Source organism: Mustela erminea, chromosome 8, assembly GCF_009829155.1.
Source record: "Mustela erminea isolate mMusErm1 chromosome 8, mMusErm1.Pri, whole genome shotgun sequence".
Taxonomy (NCBI): domain Eukaryota; kingdom Metazoa; phylum Chordata; class Mammalia; order Carnivora; family Mustelidae; genus Mustela; species Mustela erminea.
In genome coordinates this window covers 30,442,121-30,458,818 of record NC_045621.1, presented here as the reverse complement: position 1 = coordinate 30,458,818, position 16,698 = coordinate 30,442,121, and the positions used below count along the sequence as shown (strand labels likewise).

The 16,698-nt window shown below is 38.3% G+C and overlaps 1 pseudogene; it reads right to left on the bottom strand.

Annotated features, from left to right (window-relative positions):
* Positions 1–16,219: 16,219 nt before the first annotated feature.
* LOC116597938 lies at positions 16,220–16,401 on the bottom strand (annotated as a pseudogene).
* Between the last annotated feature and the right edge of the window lie 297 nt (positions 16,402–16,698).

The window sequence follows — 16,698 nt, the reverse complement described above, 5'->3', positions numbered from 1 at the left end:
TTGAGGGTGTCTGGAATGAAGATCATATAAAACCCAGAAGCTATGAGAAATTTGTACCCAAATGGACCCAGGGAAAGCTGTTTGGCAGAGATAGAAGAGGGAATTAGATATGCAGAGAGTGACAGACATGGCTAGGGGCGAAGTAGAGAAAGAGAGCGAGCACGTTCAAGAGCGCGAGAGGTGGCAGATAGGGTTGGCAGAGAATGAGAGAGTAGTGACTTGGTTCCTCGCAGACAGAGGCTAATTTTGATTGGCAGAGCCATCTCCGTGGGTAGGTGGGTGGGAGCAGTTCATTGAGTAGAAGAAGGGAGACTGGTGAGCTTGGGAAACTTCCCCATGGTTTTGCTAGTTCTGCAGTTCCGACTCTGGTCTAATACTTAACATAACTAAACAATGTTGCCTTCTGGAACGCTCACAAAGCTATGAACCTTGTAGTGTAATCCTGAAGGTATAGCTTAGCACAAAGAACATTAATCCGTGCAACAAAATCCTTTTAAAATAGCTCAAGAGGTTTATATATAGATCCCAGAAATATTTTTTAAGTATCTTTATTGCTCCTCGCTGACTCTTCACACACACCACAGATATTTCCTTGCATCTTGCTGTAGTGACCTGCTTCTAGTAAAACACCTTCTGCCTTCACCTAACAGCCTTCTGAGATTCCTTTCACCATATATACTTATTATCTCTTATTATCATGCAGAGGGAAAGCAAAGGCTGCAGATACTCCACCCTTAACATTCATATCCCTGTACACTTATCATAGAATATAAAAAGACTATAAAATCCCAGAATTTGGGATCCAAGAAGAACTTCTGGAATTATTAAATCTAGACAGTTCTACAAATGAGGATGCTTGGTCCCAGATTGGAGAAGTACTTTCATAAAGATTTTTACCTTTAAGTAACAGCAACCTCATAAAACAAATATATTAAAAGGGAAAATTACTGAACTTCTCATATAATTGTCCAGTGCGAGAACCAGAAGAAACTTTGAAATCATTTCTTTAGACTCCTTGCATTGAGGGTGAGTGCACACCAGCTGTTGTAGCCAACCCAATTCTCTTAAACTTCAGTGAAGTTTAAGAGAATCCGATGGTTTAACCTGGTTCTCAGAGAGCTTTCTTTATCCTCTTTTACCATTGGCTTTTAAACATTCTATTATTTTAATTTAAGAAATAGGATTGTAATTTAGATAAATTGGTATAATAAATTCTAATTGGTAATACCAATAATCCTTTCAACGAAGCAGTGTTTGACACTCCTGTCCCCAACACACACACACACACACACACACACACACACACACACACACAGAGTCATATCTGTTTATCCCCATTCTACACCTTGCAGCCTTGGAAGGTCACTGAGAAACCTTGAGGGCTCTACAAAGCAGAGTTTGGAAGTCCTTATAATGTACCAGGGCAGTCCTCATTTCTGCAATGTATGGCTGGGGAGTACTCAGGCTTTAGAAGGAGAATGTGTCTAAGAGAAAATGCATTAGCCCCAGAAGATTGTATTGTAATGTACATATTTCTGCAAAACAACATAGAACAAGGGGAATGGAATCAATGAGAAGGGAGAGGAGATAAAAACAAATTTGAGATCTGGCCTAGGTGACTTATTAAAAATCGTTATTTATCTTTTGAAGAGGTCCAAATGTATGGGCTTGTTCTGTCTGTTAGACTGAGGATCCATCACTAATTGATAGATGTTTGGACAAGAAAACTGGTTGTCATTACTCCCCAACATAGTAGTCAGACACAAATCATTTTACCAATTCCCAAGCTGCCTGCTAATCTTCCAAACATCTTCGCTTTGTAGGGGATCTGCTGACTTCATTAAGAAATGAAAATATCGCCCTTGCGTGCACATGTTTACTCTTGGAAAGGTACACCAGCAACCCCGAAAAGGAATTCCCTGGACATTCTAAATAATGAAAGAACACAGGCTGGGGGTATTGAGGACGAGGATTAGGATGAACAGAGGAAATTTTACAATCTAATAACAATGAAAGGCAAATTTTAAGGAATTAAGTGGAAATGAGGAATAAGAGGATGGCATTTCTTTTATGATCAGTTAGTGGAAGAGCTCCAAAGCTGGCTTCCCTTTATTCATCTCCATCTGTCAAATACCCTACTAAAGGCCTATTCTAATAATGTTCTTCAACTACTTTGAATTTGAAATGTCACTAGTATAGGAAATAGAGATTTTTCTAAAATTAAGTTTTCATATTTGTTCTCATCTACAGAAAACAACCAAGAGCCTAAATGACTTTTTAAAAATAAAAAAAACAAATGTCTTAAAACACATATTCTCTGTGAATAAGAATGTGATCTTTTTGATTAAATAAATATAAAAGGACACAAACACAAATATTTTTAAAAGTAACTAAAAAGGTTAAAGAAGAACAAATTTAAAAAAATAAATTACATTTAAACCTGGAAGGATATGACCTCAGGGACAGACTAAAAAAGTTGTAGAACATATTTTCATAAGACATTCATACTTAGAATTTTAAGGACCCTAGGTAGAAACTGGCTTATCTGAAGTTCAGACCAAAAAGAAAAAAAAAAAAATCCTCTTCCATAACTCTGGTTCTAATAGGCTCTCATTTTATCTATATTAAAATGTTCTTCTGAAGAAATGAAAGCTATCATTGTGCTACTCTTGCCCTCCTTTTAGAGCTCCAAAGTACTCTGGTTATAGACTCTATAGAAATTCTTGAACAAATAGATTTCTGTGTAAGAAAATTCAGAAGCAAAGCATAAATCCGTATTATGATCATGAATGGTATAATTAAAATTAATACACTGTATCGAAGTCACCCCCCGAAGAACTTTTATTTCAATATCTGCTTTTATAATTTCAAATAATTGCAAACTGAAGTAATGAATGTATTCATATCCAAATTCATTTGGCATGACTCTTAACTTAGATTGAACATGGGGAGGTTTGCAAATAAACAGTGTGATTATCTTCACTCTATCATGGGTAATTTTCATTCAGGTTGGTTACAACAGCTAATTGTGTGCCTGGGCAGGAGAATTAAGGATAAGAATAATATTGCTATTATGTCTTAATAGGATAAGCAGGCAACAGTTTACATGTACCATCAGTATTTTTATTTTGCAAAGGAAAGGAAAGTGTTTGGGAAATGTTTCAAAGTTAGTGTGCTGTGGTGCAATAAACTCTGGAAGTGGAGATAAAAACCAATTTGAAGTCTCATATCTATCATTTATTAAGCGTGTGACCCAGGGCAACTCAATCATTTGGGGCTCAATTTTCTCATCTGTAAAATGAGGAGATTGTACCAGAGAATTTCTCAAACATCCATCAGAGCTAATGTATTTATGAGGACAACTGCAAATGCTCATAAAACATCTTTTAAAATCAAGAACATAAAATGGAAATTATCTATCAGTGAATAACTTAACAGCAAAAGACTACAGGTGGCATGGACTTCATACATAATGAATAAATAAAGAAGAAAATATGACTTCATTCCCACATTTGAGAAATTTAAGGGGGGAGCATAACTGAAGACCTGGGACTTTGATATTGATACGAAATACAGAAAAACTGTAATTAAACTCACACACACCTGGGGTGCCTGGATGGTTAGTCAGTTAAGCAGCTGGCTCTTGATTTCAACTCAGGTCATGATCTCAGGGTTGTGAGGTTAAGCCCCTTTTGGGCTCTGAGCTTGGAGGCTATTTAAGCGTTCTCTCTCTCTCTCTCCTTCTTCCTCTGGGCCCCCACCCCATGCTCCTGGAGTCTGTCTCTAAAAATAAAATAAAAATAAAATAAATTTTAAAAACCCACACCTTTTGTCTTAATATAATTGCATTCTGTGTTAGATATAATTTTTGTTAGAAAAAAATGAAAGGATTTTAACTTTTATCATTTGGGGATTTTAGAGGAGAAATTACTGTTCGCTCTTTTGGTTTAAACATTTCATGTAATTATGTGAGTTGAGTTGCATAACTGACGTCATGTTACATTTTTAGATATTTGCTAAAACGCTGAATATTAATGTTCATAGTTTTCCTCTATTATCTGGGAAACAAGAAGTACACTTTCCTTGTCTCAAACCTTGTTGTAGCTCTTGAATGTCTTCTAGGTCCTAGGCAGTGGGTTTCTACGGCCTAAAGAACAAAGGAGCCCTGCAGGGTTTCCTCAACTAATATTTCTTGAAGGAATAAATTCTAGCCGTGTATCCATCAACATGTAGTAGCGCTATAGCCATTGGTCCTCTCTATCTCTTTCCTTTTGGAGATGAGGGTAGAGTTTCATAGGACAGACTAACTATAAACTTCATCGTTACTCCTCTAGGGTAACACAGAAACCTTGTTGTCTTGACAAACCTCCTCGGTACAGCTTTCCTGCTGCAGAGTCAATGCTCACCAATTTTGCCTGACACAGCCAATGGGTGGCTGGACCAGCCCCAGGCCGGATGTGGGGCTCTCTCTCACAACCTCCCGCCTTGCATTCCAGGGTTGAGTTTGGATGACTTGATTGCAAACATTCAGATTTCCCTTTCTCCCCTCCCAGGAGTGCTTTGACTATGTCTTTCTCTTTGATCCTGTCCCTGGAGGGCATTATTCAACTAATGGTGAATTTAGGAAATCATGGAATAATAGTAATATCTGTGGTGGAAAGAGAAAGGGGGAATTCCCCATAAGCCCCTCCCATCCAACAGTGTCCCTCCACGTACACCTAGCAGATTCCATCAGTAATGAGGACCCCAAGCAATGTGAAGCATCAGGATGGGGGAAAAAAGTGGAAAAGCAGGCCAAAATTACTGACCAAGAGAAGAGAATAGGGGGAGGTTACTGAATGTAGACTTGATGGGACAAATTTCTTATAGTCCGTTCTGCCTCAGCTACTCACCATATTTGATGAAGGGAGCGTTCTGCCCCATGGGCCTTGCTTCTATCTGAGTTGTTTAGATTCAGTCTGGCTTCTACAGATTCAGTCTTACCCTCTGTTATAACCCTTGCCTCATGGATAGTGTTGGTTGCCAGATAAAGTGCAGGATGCCCAACCAAATCTGAATTTCAGATACACAGCGAAAAAAAAAAATGTAGTATAAATATGACCTAAGTTTCCACAGGTATTTACACATCTTCTATTTTGATTTGTAAAATCTGACATCACGACTCACAGATCCATCAGCATAGTCTGACCCATGGTTCCATTTTCTGTTCATTCTCCTGAAGGATTTTCTGGTGCTCTCACTGTTAACTCCATCTCTTGGTCTCCAGATCCATGTATTTGTTATCGGTGAGCAAATCCCATGTGCCAATATGGTAGTTTAAAACCAAAGAAAAAGAAAATTCCACAAGCATGAATCTTAGGTGGGCATAAAACTTAGGTCAGTAGATCATTCTATGCCTTTCTGAGACCAGCTGGTTGTAGAATTTCCAAGGTTAAAGAGAAGACCAGTTCCTCATATATCAGGTCAATGAGAAGATCTGGCTTCATAGAATACAACTGGTAATGATGATGTACAGCCAAATTCCCCCAGGAGGTTTTGTTGTTTTTTTTTTTTTTTTTTTTTTTTTTTTTGTCTCTAACTCTAGAGGTAGCTACCTTCTCCCTTATTTAACACTTTCAGCCATTTCTAGATTCTATTCCTCCCCACCCCCAGTTAGGTATAAAATGGACTATGACATTCTGGAGGGAAAGATTCATTTCATATTAACCTGGGACCTTAGTGTCCCCTCAAAATGGACTAATAGAGTGTCTTAAATATGTTATTCAAAACATTTATTTATCAAAAATAAGCTTCTAGTTTTGGAAGAAATAAATGGTCCATTTATTATGCATATCAGATTTAAAATACACCATAATCTTACAGTATAGTAATATACATACACCATAAAAATATATGCAATTATGTAGTCACAATACACGTTATTTATGATTTATTAATAGTGATTAATAATGCATAATTAATTATTCCATTAATTGCCCCCTCTCTTTTCACTCTAAATTATCCTTATTACAGAGATTACTACTTTTTTGTTCTAGGTCCCCAAATGACCCACCAGTATCAAACTGCCAGCAGCAGCAGAAGGATTTTTCCTGCCTATAAGTGTCGATAAATGGAATACCATTAGAAGTTTTGCATTTCTTTGTTTAACAGAATTTGCAGAGGTCCCTTGCCTTGAAAACTACGTGTTGTAGGAGTGGTCTTCCCAATAAAACTGGGAATTACCTTGGAATACATTGTTTTGCAGATCGAGATTGATCTACTCCATTATTGAAGAGCTGAACTTCTTTGGAGAAGCAAATCTTTTTTTTTTTTTTTTTTTTTTTTGGTAAGATTTTATTTATTTATTTGTCAGAGAGAGAGAGAGAGAGAGAGAGAGAGAGAGAGAGAGGACAAGCAGAGTGAGTGACAGGCAGAAAAAGAAGCAGTCTCCTTGCTGAGCAAGAAGCCCAAAGGACTCTATCCCAGGACCCTGGGATCATGACCTGAGCAGAAAGCAGACACTTAACTGACTTAGACACCCAGGCATTCCAAACCAAACCTTTTTTGATGGCAAAAATATTTCTCAAAAAGCCAATAGGTTATGATAAGTGCAAACTTATAAAATGTTTTATTACAAAGGATTTGGTCTGAACATGGTCCAGGTTAGTAATCATTAGATATGGGTGCATTTAAATGACCATTTTCCTTTGTCTGTTCTTAGCCAATGTGTATCTCTATCACAGAAATTTCAGACAACTCTGTACTTAAAAAGCAATGTCCTATGTACCACCCATCATTTCTCCTTCCCTACTCCATTCCGAACTCTGTTCAAATCCAACTTTCTCTATGAAACCTTCTCTGTAGTAAGCAAGTTGCAGAGAGGCTGCCCATAACTACTCCTGAGAAGCTTTATTAAACACTCTTTTTTATGCACTCCATGGGAGTTAATGAAGGTGCCCTCTCTTCCTTTTTCCCTCAGCACTTTGGAATGGAGCATGCCGCAGCCAGAGCTGCCGGGCGGCATGGCTCCCTCCGTGAGGCTCTTTGATCTCCTACATGGAATGAATTTACTGTTGCAGTAGGCAGTTTTTGGTGGAGAATAGCAGAAAGTGAATCTTCTTATCATACACCAAAAGGGAAATCATTGGAAGAAAATGGGCTGCCTAATGGGATCATAGGGCAGCTCGAAGAACATGCCTGGAAGCCTAGGGATGAGAGCGGCAGGGACTGCTTAGCAGCCTGGTTGGGCTCCCACTGTTTTCAGACTTTGCATCATGTTGCTCCCAATTCTGATTTCAGGAAGAAAACTTTATATTGGTCTCTCTACCAGCCTTCCTCCCTGCTTGTCATAGGCAGCACAGGGGAACTTGAACAGTCTCGTCAGGCAGTACCCACACACCAGACAGGGATTTCACCCAAATAAGAACAAGGATGCTATCCACAAAGGACAAGGAATTGTTTCCTAGGCAAGTAAAACATCAGCCAGTAATCACAATACCTTTACTAGAGTTAGTGGCATAGAAACATCTGGAAATCACTTAACACCCCTGTTGCAGTAAGAAGTAACACAATAAAGGAAAGGAGTGTGGGCATTCGATCCAGAAGCACTGTCTTGCCATGCAATAACTCTCTGAGCTTCCATTTCTACATCAGCAAAAGAGCTTCACCTCAAGAGGTTATTGTGGGAATTGCAAGAGATAATATGTGAAAAGTACCTTGCTCACTATCTAACATCCAACAGACAATTCTAAATAGAACTAGTTTTACTTTCTTTGGTCTCTTGCCAGCATTGTCCCCCAGCAATTCTATGAATAACTTTGGAGCTTTTTGCTAGTTCTCAGGCAAGTATTCTCTTTCTAGAAAACTCCATCCACGTGATGATGTTACAGACCCTGCTCCCATTTTTCAGGAAGTAATGTTTATCCTGATCTTTTCCTGGCTCTTCCATGTATGTATGGTGTCTTACATTTTGTTGTTGTTGTGTTCACTTTGGTCATGTATGCCCTTTAACTCAATTCCACCACCACCACTGTCACATGTCTCACCTTCCCAACCCTGCTCCTGCTTTTCAGTGCTCCCCAAGTCAGCAATGAGCATCGTTGTCTATTCAATTGCTCACCAGAACTTGATCATTTTCTTAATTATCCTTGACTTCTTTCTCTTGCCATCTTGTCCCAGAGTCTATCAGTTACCAGGTCCGTGGATTCTGCTTCCCCAACATTTCTGGATTGACCATTTCTTTTCACATCTACAACCAGCACCCAATCCACCCAACCAGTAGCCACTTCTTTGCTGCACTTCTGTAGAAGCTTTTGAATTAATCTCCTTATGTCTACCCCAATTACCCTTCCATCTTTTCTTTACATGGCAGCCAGACTTACTCTTCTAAACAGCAAACTGTCCATGTTTTCCCCCTGCTTGGGACTCTCCTGAGTTGAAAACAAAACAAAACAACCACAAAACCTTCTCCTGCATTTTTCCTTTACTCACTCATAATAGTTCTGATGCCAGATGTGTGGGGATTTTCCCCACATCAAGCAAATCTATGTGACACCAGTTGAGTGTTCTACAATTCAATTCCATCCCAACGTTAATCATGGTTGGCACAGACTCCACAGGTTAAGCACTCTGTCACACAAGATTATCTCCCACTTTGGACCCCAATCACAAGTAACAGGTCCCTGTTAACCATAACTTTTGTCTAACTTGGCTACAAATTGAAGGTTCCTACAACCACTTCTTGGATTAGATTATTTACTAAAATAGTTCACAGAACTCAGGCAAACATTAACTTATATTTACCAGTTTTTTATCTAATAAAGTATATGATAATGTATACAGATAAACAATCAGATGAAGAAATTTATTGAATGAGGTCTGGAAGGCTCCCCATCAACAGGAGACTCATCCCCATGGAGTTGGTAAGGGATATATTTACCAAACCTTGTACTTTGATGATTTTTATGGAGGTGTCATCATATAGGCATGATCCATTATTAACTCAATCATCAGCCCTTCTTCCCTCCCTGAAGGGAGGGAAAGAGGCTGAAAGTTCCAAGCTACTAATCATGGCTTTGTCTTTCTGATGACTAGCCCCCAAACCATAGCCTACCAGGAGTCACTTCATTAGAACAAAATACACTCTATCCCCTAGAAAACTCTGAGGGATTTAGGAGCTCAGGGTCAGATGTGCCTTTCATTCAAAAAACTACAAAGGCCTCAGGAACTTTGTGTTGGAAACTAGGATCAAAGACGAAATGTTGGAACAAAAGATTGTCCCAGCACCCCTGTTTACAAGAGTTTTAGCAGCACTGTCTGTGTCAGGAAATAAGACAGACATATATTTCTTATTATTTCACACCATCCAATGGCTTTCCTATACACTAAGGATCAAAACCAATGTCCTTAACATGGGCAACTAGGCTGTACATGTTCTGGATCCTCTCTGTACTTTGGTGGCTTCACCTAGTATCTTTTCCTGAAAATCACAAAGTTGCAGCCAGGCTGCTTCTCTTATTGCCTCAAAAGTGCCCCTTTTGAGGGGTTACCCACCCTTCCCAATTCAGAGACTTTATGCTTACCATTGTTTCTGCTTGACTGTTCATTCTTCAGCTAACTTTGGCTTACCCTTCAGCTTCCAGCTTAGATGTGTGTTTCTCAAGAAAGCCCTTCCTCATCCTCCTGTCCAAATTAGGTTTCACTGTGAAATACATCCATGGAACTCTACTTCACCTTTGCTCTCATTTTGATTCTCAATATAATTTCTGTATTTTTTTTGGTCTTGCCTATTGTTTTTCACATCTCCCAGGCAATAGATTTTATATAGCAGGAGCTAGCTCTGTCACAAGTTGGTGCTCAAAAATATTTAGCAAATTAATGACTGTATGAATGAATGATTTCAATGAGGCACATACATGGCAATACACTTGTGAGCATGTGTGAATAATGTAAATATAAATGTTCTTTGTATTCATCAGAGGCTTATATAAAACTGTGTCACTTTTCCGTTGCAATTTATTTTCTGTTGACCTCAAATAATACTATAGGATTGCTTCACTTTTCTCCTTCCTTTTTTGCTTTTTTTTTTTTTAATTTTTCCTTTTTTGCTTTAAGATTTGTATAGGACTGCCATCAAAAATATAAAATGGCTTTATTTATAAAACAAGTCAACATTTCTGAAACTCTTCAATGCATATAATTATTTTTATTAATTTTATGAACAGCTATTATTTATTGAGAGCTTACTCTATACCAATCAGCATGTCAGACATTTTGCAGGCATTTATTCCACCCAGCCCCCATTCCACAAGTGAGGAACTATAATCATCACCCCCATTTTACAGAAAAGAAATGTAAGGAATTTCCGAAGTTGTTAAAGATAACATGGCTACTTTTCAGAACTGGCCCTTGAACTCAGCCCTTTTCAAACTTAGCTTAAGCTCTAATCACTCTGCTAAGCTTAAAATGGAACTGAATATATTCAGCTCATTATGAACTTGTTCTCTCCAGTACCTTCCTTCTAAGATAGTTCTGGGCATCGTTAGAGCCTATAAATAGGGGCGATCGTACAGGGTAGATCCAGCCCTAAAATGCAAGGATAATTAGTATTAATTGTGGTGACTCTTTATGGAAGTCTTTATGTGACCTGTGTACTGTCTTGAATATTTCACATATTTATTTTATTTAATCCTCATAAAATAAATCTTTATCTCATTATCCCATTTTAAGGATGAGAGAGAGAAAGTTTGTCAAGGTCAACTAAATTTTTAGAAGTCCTACTCTATTTAAAGGCATACACTGAAATTAGGATCCATGTCCCTGACTTCCAGCCTTAAGGTCAAACTCCTAACTGGCCTGGAACATCCCTCCTCCTTCTTCCCCATCTGGATGCCAACCCTGCATGGCACCCTGCTGGTCCTGGCCTGTCCTGACTTCTTCTAAGACCTCAAGTCGAGCTCAAGGTCCCATTGGTAATCTCAGGAGCACTGCTAAGTAAATTCTCTTCCTATAGACATATGGGGGCCAGATATTCCACACCAGTGAAACACTTCACAAGATTCCCTTCACAGATTTCTTTAAGCTACACATCTGCCCAATGTATAGCAACAAACTAAATTATTCAAACATGCCTGAGGTTTTGGTTATTCCTCCGGAAAAGTGATTCTTGTTTAAAAACTGCTATTCTCTTTACTTGGTAACATTTTCCACTGAAGTGTGGGAAAAATCCAAATTTCTAAAGTTTTGATGCTCAAGTAGTCAAAGGATATCACTGTATGTTATGATTCTAGAATGTAATTATAGACCTACAATTTTTTAATAATATACTTCTTTTCATCTTAAGATAAAAAATATATGGATAGAGATATAGATATACTATTCTTTCAGAGGCATTATCATATATCTACACGTGGTATATGTGTGTATGAGTGTGTATGTATTTTTTTCCCAAAGAGATTCCCTTTATGAGCTATTATGTTTTATCAAAATTTGTTTAGCGGTTCATGCTTAAAATTTTTCTTTATTGCTGTCTATTACTCAGTTCTCATTTGTCTCTGTTATGCATGATGCCAGGTCACTAAAACCAAAGGTAGCTAGTGAGTTCATGGAGGTGGTTTGAGTTGAGGGAGATGAGAGAAAAGGCATTATTGTTACTTAAAAGAAGCCATAATCTATCTGCCCCCCTTTGGAAATCAATGCAAGGTGGAACTCCTCCAATTTCCCAGTGACAGACCTCTGGTTTGGTTGTAAAAACCATATGAAATGCCCAGTATGCCTCACTTAATATAAGAAGCTTCATTCCCTAATGCAGAAATTTCCCGACATTTCCACTGTCTGTGACCCACATTATAATAATCACACTATACTTTATTTACCACTCAGCTTGCTTGTGTGGATGACTATATAACATAAATCCTCTTTCAACTTTTACTGTGTTTCTTTCTGCAGCTTTGAACTGACTTTAAAAGGACCCTAGATTCTAGTATTTATTCTAGTATTTATTCCAGTATTTGGGTTTAAGTAACAGAGAGAGTTTATTTTCCCCTCTCTAAAAATGCCCCTGTTTCATTTCTATCCAGACTGTTCAGAAACCATATTTCCCAGTGGGACCTCAAAAGGAGTTGACTGATATCTATGTTCCTAAGGAAAATTTTGCAAAAATGTTCCCATTCATCCTAGGACTTTGAAGAGAGGTCTCACCTCCCTGTGCTCTAAAGACTGCCTTGTAGAAATCCAAGTGTGTTATAGCTCCGTCTGGTGTCTTGTCCGTGTCTGATACCCCAGTCCCCTTGCATCTTCCTGAGAGATTATGGACTCCTTTTCTCTGCCATAACTGAGGTAGGTTGACTGCCATCAACACTGAGAATCCCTTAGGTTTTCTGGCTACCCTCTGCCCCTGAAGATCAGTTAACCCTTTTTATAGAAACCTCAGGGAAGAGCAGTTGGGGGTAACCATACCCACAGCAGGCTCCTCTCTCTCGGGATGGGAATATAGACAGTAATACCAACAGACAACATGAGTTGATTGTCTGACTAGCCAGTCCTTGTGCTAAGAACGTCCACCTACCACCTCATTTAATACTCTCAACAACCATGATAGCTAGATACTATTATTACTATTATCCTTCTGCTAAAGTCTTCTTAGTGATTATATGTATAAACTCCCCTGGTTCTCACAAAGCAATGTGAAGTGTGTATTATAATTATTCACATTTTTACATATGGGGAATTTGACCATCAGGGAAACTTAGTACATTTCTGAGGTCACATGGTGTGTGAAGTCTGATTCAGATCCAACTGGTTGGGGCACCTGGGTGGCTCAGTCATTAAGCATCTGCCTCTGGGTCCAGTCATGATCTCAAGGTCCTGGGATTGAGCCCCGCATCCGGCTCCTTGCTTGGCAGGAAGCCTGCTTTTCGCTCTCCCACTCCCCCTGCTTGTGTTCCCTTTTTCGCTATGTCTCTGTCAAATAAATAAATAAAATATTTTTTAAAAAATCGAACTGGTCTGCTCCAGAGCCCACACTCTGGACTACAACAGTATAGCTCCATAAAGGGACTTGTTTAAATTGAACAGCTTGGTAGGGGTAGGTCAAAATCTTCAATCTGTCAGTGTTGTGTTTTCTGAATTTGCCCTGTGGTTGACATTTTGTAAGATGGTTCCCAGTAATACCCAACTCCTGGTGTGCTCATCCTTGTCCAGTGTTGGCTGGACATGGAGTTTTTCTTTTACTGAATAAAATGTTAACAGTGATGAAATGTCACTCCTGAGATTAGCGGAGAGAAAACTGTGAGTCCTGTCTTGCTTGCACCCTTTCTCACTGGCAGTCTTGCTTGCTTGCTTCAATGAAGGAAGCTGTCATGCTGTGAACGCCCTAAGGAGAGGTCCACACGGTGAGGAAGAGAAGGCAGCCTCCAGTCAATAGTCAGTGAGGGACTTAGGCCTCATGGAACCACCCAGAAAGGAATTGAATCCTGCCAACAACTACGTGAGTGAGCCTAGATGTAGATTTTTCCCCATTTGGGCCTTGAGATGTGTTATGGACAGAATATATGTGTCTTCTCAGAATTTATAGATTAAAATCCTAATCCCTAATGATGGTATTAAAAAGGAGGTAGTTTGGGAGGTAATTAAGTTTTGAGCATGATTCTATCATAAATAGGATTAGTGCCCTTACAAGTAGAGACCACAGAAAGCTCCCTTGCTTTTCCTGTCATATGAGACTACAATGAGAAATCAGTCATCTATAACCCAGAAGAGGACTTCACGCCAGAACTTGACCATGCTGGCCCATAAGCTTGAACTTCCAGTCTCCAGAACTGTGAGGAATAAATCTGTGTTGCTTATAAACCTCTAGTCTGTAACACTTTGTCAGAACAGTCCAAACTAAGACAAGATGACTGCAGCCCACACCAACTTGGTGATTCTAGCCTTGTGTGAGAAACCTGAGCCAGAAAGCCCAATTGAGCTGAGTTTGGATTCCTGATTTACGAAAACTATGAGATAATAGACATCATTGTTCTAAGCCACTGTTTTGGGGTAATTTGTTATGCTGCAAAAGATAACTAATACACAGCATCTTGGTTTACCCAAATAAAATAACTCCTATTAAATCCAGATTTTTTTAAGCAGCCAAAGTGTCTGTCAAGAATCATTGAATTTGTACATTGAAAAGATAATATTTATCATTAACTGGGTAGTTCCCAAGTGCCAAGCGCTATGCGTACTCCTTCCCTTAGTCAGCAGTAAATACTAATGTTTAATCCTCACAACTTTGTGATGCCACTTTTAGTCACAATTCATCAAATTATATTTAACAGTGGTGTTCTGATGTTAATTTTCACTTGTTTCACCAATCATTTGTTGAAGCTTTTCCTAGAGATCTCTTTACTCAGATCTTGACTGGGTTCTCAATCTCCCTGTATTACCCAAGCTTATGAAGGGCTCCTGGGTGCTCCCACAACTGTTCTTATGATTTGAGATTTCTGTTATTTTGACCTGGACCAATAAATATCACATCAAGCACATGATAAGTCTTACTTTTCTGAATGTACACTGTGCCTTCGATAGAGCATCTATAGGTGACTTTTGTAGTATCTGCTGTACAAATACCTGTTGCTTCAGATCACTAATTTTGGGAGGCCAAGTTCTTCTTATTGTTTTTATGACCCTGCAAGGTCTTGACTACTCCTGTTCTGAATCTTCTGTGCTTTGTCTATGATGAAACAACAGGGTTGGGTGTATACTTCATCTGTTTCATCATAGACTTTTGATTAGTCAGCAGATTAAAATCACATCCCAATAATGGACATGTCCTCATTCATTATATAAACTCCTAACACACACATGCACATACAAACACATACTCCAATTACAATAGATCGGGGTGTTCCTGTTTGAATGCTTGAGGCTCACTCTAAACCCAAGGTGAATTAGTTGAACTGAGCATGTTAGTTCCAATAGGTACTTTCTCAAGTTTTTCATATGTAAAGAGAGGCACCTGTTTTGAAGAAGGTTGTATCAATGTCAAGACCTGCATACGTTCAGCTTCATGAATTCTTCAAGGCTATACACACTGTACCAAGAGTAGAGTTGAATAAACCACATGGCAGTTTCATTATTTGGGGAAAATCAATGTATATTCAACACATATGCATTTCATTTGCCTAGTGCAATCCAGAGATAAACTTTCAGTCCCTTTATATTTTATAATAAAAAAGGACCTAAAAATTGATGTTTAGTTTTTTCTCCTTAGATAAACATTTCTAACATAATTGCTGAGCTCCTTAGATTCCATTCCATTTATTTTTTCTGTATGACTTTTATTGAAGTTCTGTTTAAGTTCAGGCACCAGGCCACTGAAACGTGTGGAACATTTAGGCATTAACAGTTTCTTCAAGAGTTCAATGCCAGATAACTGTTCGTGTGTTTTACCTTTTAAATACCCTTTCTTCCCCTTAACCCTTGCATTGAAAAACTTGATTTTTGAAAGAATCAGTTAGTTGTTGGACACAGAAGATGGAAAATCATTCTTTCTTGGGATTCTCTGGAAATCCCTTTTCAAAATGCTCCATGGATGTAGAAATGCTAAACCAAACAACAAGCATATCATGGAGCAGAGTAGAGAGAAACAGAAAGAATCCCACACATATGTGGTCAATTAATTCATAACAAAGGAGCTAAGAATATACAATAAGGAAAGGACAGTCTCTTTAATAAATGATGTTAGAAAAAGTAGACAGTAACCTATAAAAGACAAAAAACAAAACAAAACAAAACAAAAACACTTGATCACTGCCTTCTACCATACCCAAAATTTGACTCAAAATGGATTAAAAATAGGCATGTAAGACCTGAAACCATAAAACTTTTAGAAGAAAAACATAGGTGGTAAGTTCCTCGACCCAAGTTTTGTCAATAACTTTTTAAATCTGACACTGAAAGCAAGAGCAAGAATAGCAAAAGCAAACTTGTGGGATGGTATCCTACTAAAAAAGCCTCTGCAAGGCAAAGGAAACCACCAACAAAATGAAAAAGCAATTCATTGGGTGAAAATATTTGTAATCACATATATGATAAGGGGTTAATATTCAAAATATATAAAGGAAACGTTCACCTCAATAGCAAAAGAAAAAAAAAAAGAAGAAGAAGAAGAACCAGTCTGATTTTTAAAAAAAATGACAGAAGATCTGAGTAGACACTTCTGAAGAAGAGATAGTCAACAAATACATAAAAAGAGACCCTATATAACTAATCGTCAGGGAAATACAAACCAAAACCACAGTGGGATAACCACAGTGAGATATCTCATACCTATTAGAATGGCTATGATCAAAGAGACTGGAAGTTTCAATTAGCAATAATCAGCAATAATCGCGCCTCGGATAAACCTCATTGGCTACGATACTGCCACTGCGCAAAGCTTCAAAGAGACTGGAAGTAACAAGTGTTCGCAAAGTTATGGAGAAAAGGGAACCCTTGTGGACTGTGGGTAGAAATGTAAATTGGTGCAGCCATTATGGAAAATAGTATGGCTATTTTTTGAAATATTAAAAATAGAAGTACCTCATGATCCAGCAACTCCACTTCTGGATATTTATCAAAAACAAAAACTAAAACAACAACAACAACAAAAAACTTACCCAAAAAGATACCTGCAATCCCATATTTGTTGTAGCATTATTTACAATGACTGAGATATGAAAACAATCTAAGTATCCA